Raw genomic sequence first — 6,817 nt, 5'->3', positions numbered from 1 at the left:
ATAGAGCTGGTTTCAAAGTCAACACATTGACACTTAGTTGCTGCGACCTTCTTATCCAGAAGTTGTGATTCACATGAAGTCCACAATGAGTGCCCCAAATCTGAGGTAATCAACCCTTACAAAGGCTCAGTATCTGAAGATTTTGAAATGACCAGCTGCGAGTTGTTTTTATTTTGTACTTGCAGAGTAGTTAAGAAAGAACACTGCTGAATCTAGTTCACACCTGTATGAAAATAAAAATTCCTTTAAGTGCAATACCCAAAGAGAGCAGTTGTGACACTTTAAACTTCCATAGTGCAATAGGGCCTGTCACTGGCATTGAGTGGTCTGCATTGGCTTCTGTAGCTCCAGATGACCAATGGCTGTACAGGCTGGTTGGTTGTATTCTAGTTATCTTAGAAGGGTTAGCAAAGACCATTCCTTAATGGTACTGTGTGACTGCTTTTCTGATTTTCAAGCACAGCATACTGGTTGTCCAGCTGAAGTTTAAGAGCCTGGTTTTTTGAAATCTCATCCCTACCTTTCTTTTCCTGTCTTACTACTTCAAAGCATTTCATTTCTTTATCCCTCCAGCTATCTCCATGCTTGGTAGGGGACTGCAGCAATGGGAACTGTGTGTCACTGTTTATCTTTGGCAGTTCCTGTGGTGTTTTCCTTGTTGTTGTTAACCGGGCTCCAGGACGTCTATACACAGCCTAGTCATGGCCAGTTCTGGGTTTCTGCAACCACTTACTAGCAGGAGGCACTTGTACCAGAGCTACTTTTATTCCTGGGACCTGAAAATTTTTACACACCACTACCACCGCCAAATCCTCCACCTTCTTCTCAGTATCACTCCTACCTTCTCTCTTTTCATTATCATCTTCCTTTTCATTTATTAGCATTGCCTGAACTCTGAGACCACTGTAATCAAACTCTTTTTGTTTAAAGTCTTCCCACTCATCTTCATCCTTCTTCATGATCTTGGCAGCTGCCCCAGGGCCCATGGACAGAGCTTGATGTCCTGCCATCGCCAGTCTGGCCAGTGAATCCACCAGTGCCCACCACATCTGTGTCTCTGCTGCTCCCTCTGGTGCTCTGCCTCGCCCATGAGCTCCCCACCCAATCTCTCTGCTCCTTCTTGTCCCTTTTGGTGAAGAAGTTGTCCTGGCTCTGCTCCTCCTTCTCAGCCATGGCCGCAGCCTCTTCAGCCCCAGGTGGGTGGTGCCATTGGTGGACGCTGCCTTCAGGATGTGAAGCTCGGAATCCAGACTGGTTTGTCGCTCACACTGCCTGGCACATTGACACCTCTACTCCACAGAGTCGCCTAGGCATGTGCAGCAGGGCAGGTGGCTCCTCTGGGTCCCATCAGCAGTGATATGGTCCTCTCCTAGGCTCCACCACCTGCCTTGGCCACCGCCACCCAAACCTGCCCAAACTTGCCTGGGCTCCAACTGCTGCAGCAACCCAGTACAGGATCCCGACCGCCCAACAACTGGAGGGGTAGAGGGGCCTGTGGGCCAGAGCCTCCTGCAGGAGACCCTTTTCTATCTTAAGAGATAACATTAAATTCAGATGTACTTAATAGACAGTAAATATACAATGTGTTCTCTGAAAGCCAACAAAATGCTCAATATCAATAACTTGGAAGTGATGCAGAAGGCAGACACATACCAAAAGTATTTGTAACCAGTTTAGCTGTAAAATGAACCCTGCTTCTTTGGCACAATAATACACTGACATTTGAATAGGAAAAAATACTGATACAAACACACACACACACACACACTTTAAAAATTATTTTTAAATTTTTTTTCTGAGGGGTCAAGTTGTTGAGTAGCGATTATGGTGTTGGACTTTCACATGGCCTACTACAGTTCAAGTCCTAGACCAGTAGCTTGAAAATCTGACAGGCACATTCACATGTATGCCCAAAATCTTGGGAGAAAATGGAGAAGGGATTGCAGAGGCCAATCCCCCAGAGAAGGGGGGTATCATTTCTCATGTTCCCTTTATACGGGTTTTATAAAACTTTCTGAGCACCATTTGATTTTGCTCCAGGCCTAACAAGAAACCAAGGTCAAACTTCTGCATAATTGATCTTGGCACCAACCCATACTCCAGGTGGAGTACAAAGTCACACTGACCCAAAAAGTAGCAGATAAAGACCCAAAGTGAGTACTGGGAGGTCTAACTCCCTAGAGATGTATTACAGAAGACTTGCCAAAGTCCACTAAGCCTACCTGCCCTGCACATCATTCACATATATAATCTCCCAGAATAGCTTTATTACCCTATGAAAGAAACCCCCTCCTTCCTGGTGGGTGGGCTGAGGCACCTGTAGCTTTAGAACCTCAGCTGCTTTTTCTCTCAATAAATTTTCCTTTTCTCTTGAAATGATGTCTCCTTAGACTTACTCTGAACCATGACATTTGGTTCATTGTCTGGAAAGACTCTGGTGGCAGCCGTCTCAAGTGGAACACATACCCTTTCCAGAACTCTCTGCTGCATGCCACACAGGACCTCTAGTTTGGGTGAGTAATGAAAATTTAGAACCTATTACTTGAACATGTCATCCAGAGACCAGATTCCCTCACTAGGAAAAATTCTAGTGCTATGTTGTCACCCTCTTCCAAAGGTTGAGACCAGGTCCTTTCCTGCCCCTCTTGAACTGGGAGATGCCCCTCCTCAAGTGCAGTCCACTTCTCACTGTCAGAGATTTTTGAATGAGACATGTTCTTTCCACAAAATTTCCCTCCTGGGTCTCATCCTGTCCCTCCTCACACTTGAGCCCACACCCAACACTCTATTCCAAAGGACGCCCCTTTGGCCTGACTTCTGAAAATCCCCACGTGTTGTACTCTGGAGGTGAAGTCAAGCTGTGTCATGCTGTCTTTTTCTGTAATTCAGACTGTTCTTATTACAAGCTTGACAATAATTTTCAGTGGGCAGAAATGGCACTTTTGATATCCAAATGTTTTATAATCTTGATCATTTTCTCCAGCATACTGGCAAGTGGTCTGAGGTTCAGTATCTACAGGCCTTTTTCCATTTATGCACCCTTCCTTTATAAGGCCTGTACCCCTTATGAGATTCTCCTTCCCTAAGACCCTCTTCCACCCTGTGAGAATCCCAGATACCTCAGATCCCTCCACCCCTGAAGATTCCTTCAACTTTGCTGACCATACTCCCTGTCCCTACAGCCCTCCTCTTTCTGTGGCTCCTGTTTCCCACACACCAGGAGATCCATCTCCACCTTCCTCTTTTCCATCTCCCCTCCCCATGCTTGTTCTCACACTCTACCCCCTCATCCTCACAAGCTTGACAAGCCCACTAGTTCTCCTTTGCCTCTTTGGGAAGTTGCTGAAGGTGAAGGGATTATTCATGTTCATGTTCTTTTTACCCTCTCTCATCTCTCTCAAATTGAAGAAACTAAGTTTTTTCTTCTTCTTCTGTTTTTTTTTTTTTTTGAGAGATTTTTGCTATAAGGTGCATGCACTCACCAGAAAGAGAGAGACAGAGAGACAGAAAGTGAGAAGTCACCCGCCAGGGGGATGGACGCACTGCAATCCCTTCTTCATTCTACTCTCAGATCTTGGGCACACACGCACATGCACCTGGTGTGAGTTTAAGCCACTGGATCTGGAACTCCAACTGCAGTTGACTACATGGGAGTCCAGTTGTATAGCCATTACACCAACTGCTGGTCTCCAAACTAAGATTTTTCTTAACCAACCCCACTTTTTTTTTATCAAAGAATTTCAACACCTCACTCTATATTATCAGCTCACCTATCAGGATGTATATGTTATACTTTCCTTGGCCTTCCTTTGTCTGAGGAAAAAGGCTTCATTTGGAGCTCAGCCATGGCTTTTGCCAACTCCCTGCCTACCCAGAGCCATAAACAACATCTTTCAGATCCCAAAGCAGTCCTCCTAATAGACCTCCAAGTGGAATTATCAGCCAGAATCCCATAGCCTCGACCTCATGGTTCACTTTCTATGTCTTATTGAGTATATAGAAAAGGCTGCCCTTGGGACCAGCAAATGGTATAATATTTATATTTCTGGGCTCCCATGGAGTCGACCATGGTTTAATTTCTGGACCGGTGGCTTAAAATTCACTCCAGGTATGTGTGCATGCATGCCCAAAATCCCAATAAGAGAATGGAAGAGAAGGTATTATGACACTGCCATTGTGGCTGGGGGGTGATTTCTCACTTTCTGGTGAGTGCACACACTCCATAACAAAAATCTCTCTCTAAAAAAAGGCCACTTTCAAGGGTGTTAATTATGACAAAATGCAAGAGGTTACTTAACACCTTAATAAAAATTCAGCCACTTTCATGAGAAGGTTAACAGAGGGCCTTCAACAATATACTACTGGAGACAAGCAGATTGCATAATGGTTATGTCACTGGACTCCTTTATGTCTGACTGTGTTTTGAGTCTTAAATTCAGCAATTTAAAGCTCATACCAGATGGGTGTGTGTGCTTGTTTAAAAATTTATAGAGGAGAATGGAGAAGGGTTTTATATACATAAAGTTTATAAGTTTTAAGTTTTTATAAAACTTAAAAAACTTGAGGAGGGCTCTTAAAGACTTATTTAAAATAGTCTTTAAGCAGGACCAGCAGAAGGCAAAATGGTTACATTGCTGGATTCCCACATGGCTGTCCACAGTTTCTGTCCCACTAGAGGTTTTAAAAACATACCAGGTGTGGGACCAGCAGTTAGCATAATGGCTATGTCACTGGACTCCCATGTAGTTGACCGTGGTTCGTGTCCTGGACCTGGTGGCTTAAAACTCATGCCAGGTACGTGTGCGTGTGTGCCCAAGATCCCAAATTCCATGCATAATCATTTGGATCAGAGAGCAAATGGGAATGAAAACATTGGAAGTCCCTAAGTGCAGCAAGCACCTCATTTTTCTTCCAGGCTTTATGGCCTTGAATGCCAGAATCACAGTAATGATTTTGGCCAAAATGGTGGAAACAGCTACAGTGAACACAAGGCCAAATGTCACTTATTGGAGGACACAGATGGCTGCATTAGGATGGCCAATGAAGAGTTAGGAGCAGAGGAAGCACAGCAGGAGGGAGATGAGCAGAATAAAGCTGAAAGCCTGGCTATTGGCCTTGACAATGGGTGTGTCTGGGTGCTTCACAAAGACCTCTAAAACTACAGTTATGAGAACAAAGAAGCACAGAGCTATGCAGGCCATGGCTGTACCCAAAACATCTTCAAAAGCCAGGAAGGTCACAGACTTGGGAAGGCAGTGAGTTCTTTCACTTTTTGGGTACTCTTGGACTGGGCACTGGACACACTGCTTTGCATCTGGTGACAAAATGAAGATCCAGCAATTCAATTTCAGAAATTAATTGTCATGTTGAAGGAAATGGTCACTTTTGTGTAAATCCCCTGATGTAATACAAAGATATACCAAATTAAGAGCCTATGTTGATCACACTGGGAGAATTTTTTCAGCTACAGAGAACATTAGTATCGTGGTTTGCCCATCTTGTGGCTCTGAATGATGCTATCAATGATGATAATTTATACCAAGTCTCCTGTACTCTTTCCTTTATTTTCCTTATGATAAACCTTAAAGTTCCATGGCTTATCATATTTTTCATCACCATTTTTGGCCAAAACCATTACTGTGATTCTGGCACTCAAGGCCATGAAGCCTGGTTGCCCATGTTGTAACTCTGAATGATGCTATCAATGATGAGAACTTATATCAGATCTCCTCTCTACTCTCTCCTCTGTTTTCCTTATGATAAACCTTACATTTCCATGACTTAACATATTTGTTCATTGCAACAGAAATAAATAGTTTTCTTATTAATATTCAGAGAAAAATAACTTTATCTTGTTCTCCTGGAATATCCTTTTATCTCTATCTTAATTTCTATTGATTTTTTCTTGTATATAACTTGTTACTTTGTATACCTACTTTTCTCATTGTACATTTATTTTTCCTATCAATGTTAACACAAGTAGTCCTATGTAAATGTTGAAAAGAGACTTAATTTTTTTAGAGGTTTTGCCATAGGTCATGTGTGATTGCCAGAGAGAAAGTTACAGAGATAGTGAGAGGAAAAGTGAGAGATCACCCTCAGGGAGTATGGCGATACTACAATCTCTTTTTCTCCATTCTCTTCCTGAAATCTTAGGCATGCAAGCACACCTGCCTGACATGAGTTTCAGGGTACCATGTCTGGGTCTCGAACTGCAGTTGGCCATGTTGGAGTCCAGGAATAAATCACTATGACAACTTCTGGTATCAGAAAAATGTTTCAATTTAAGACATTGGAGTAGGCAAGGACTTCTTAAATAAGACTTCCAAAGCACAGGCAATAATCCCTAAAATAGACAAGTGGGACTATATTAGACTAAGAAGTTTCTGCACAGCAAAGGACACAGTAACAAGTGTGAACCGACAACCCTCAGAATGGGAAAATATTTTTGTTAAATATGCCTCAGACAAGGGACTGATAACGAGAATACATAGGGAACTCAAGTGCCTTATGCGAAAAAAAATGATTAACCCGATTAAAAGATGGGAAAGTGAGCTGAACAAAAGTCTCTCTAAGGAAGACATACGAACAGCCAAAAAGCATATGAGGAAATGCTCGACATCCCTCATCATAAGGGAAATGCAGATAAAAACCACAATGAGATACCACCTAACCCCTGTCAGAATGGCAAAGATTAAGAATATAAAAAGTGATAAGTGTTGGCGGGGATGTGGTGAAAAGGGAACCCTCCTCCACTGTTGGTGGGAATGTAAACTAGTTCAACCACTGTGGAGAACAATATGGAGGTTCCTCAAAG

General features: G+C 43.0%; 1 pseudogene; it reads right to left on the bottom strand.

Moving 5' to 3' along the window:
* Positions 1-404: 404 nt before the first annotated feature.
* Positions 405-1,173, bottom strand: LOC102484342 (protein CDV3 homolog pseudogene; annotated as a pseudogene).
* Between the last annotated feature and the right edge of the window lie 5,644 nt (positions 1,174-6,817).

The sequence above is a fragment of the Tupaia chinensis genome, unplaced genomic scaffold, assembly GCF_000334495.1.
Source record: "Tupaia chinensis unplaced genomic scaffold, TupChi_1.0 Scaffold000408_1, whole genome shotgun sequence".
NCBI lineage: Eukaryota > Metazoa > Chordata > Mammalia > Scandentia > Tupaiidae > Tupaia > Tupaia belangeri.
This window is presented reverse-complemented; position numbering and strand designations above follow the sequence as displayed.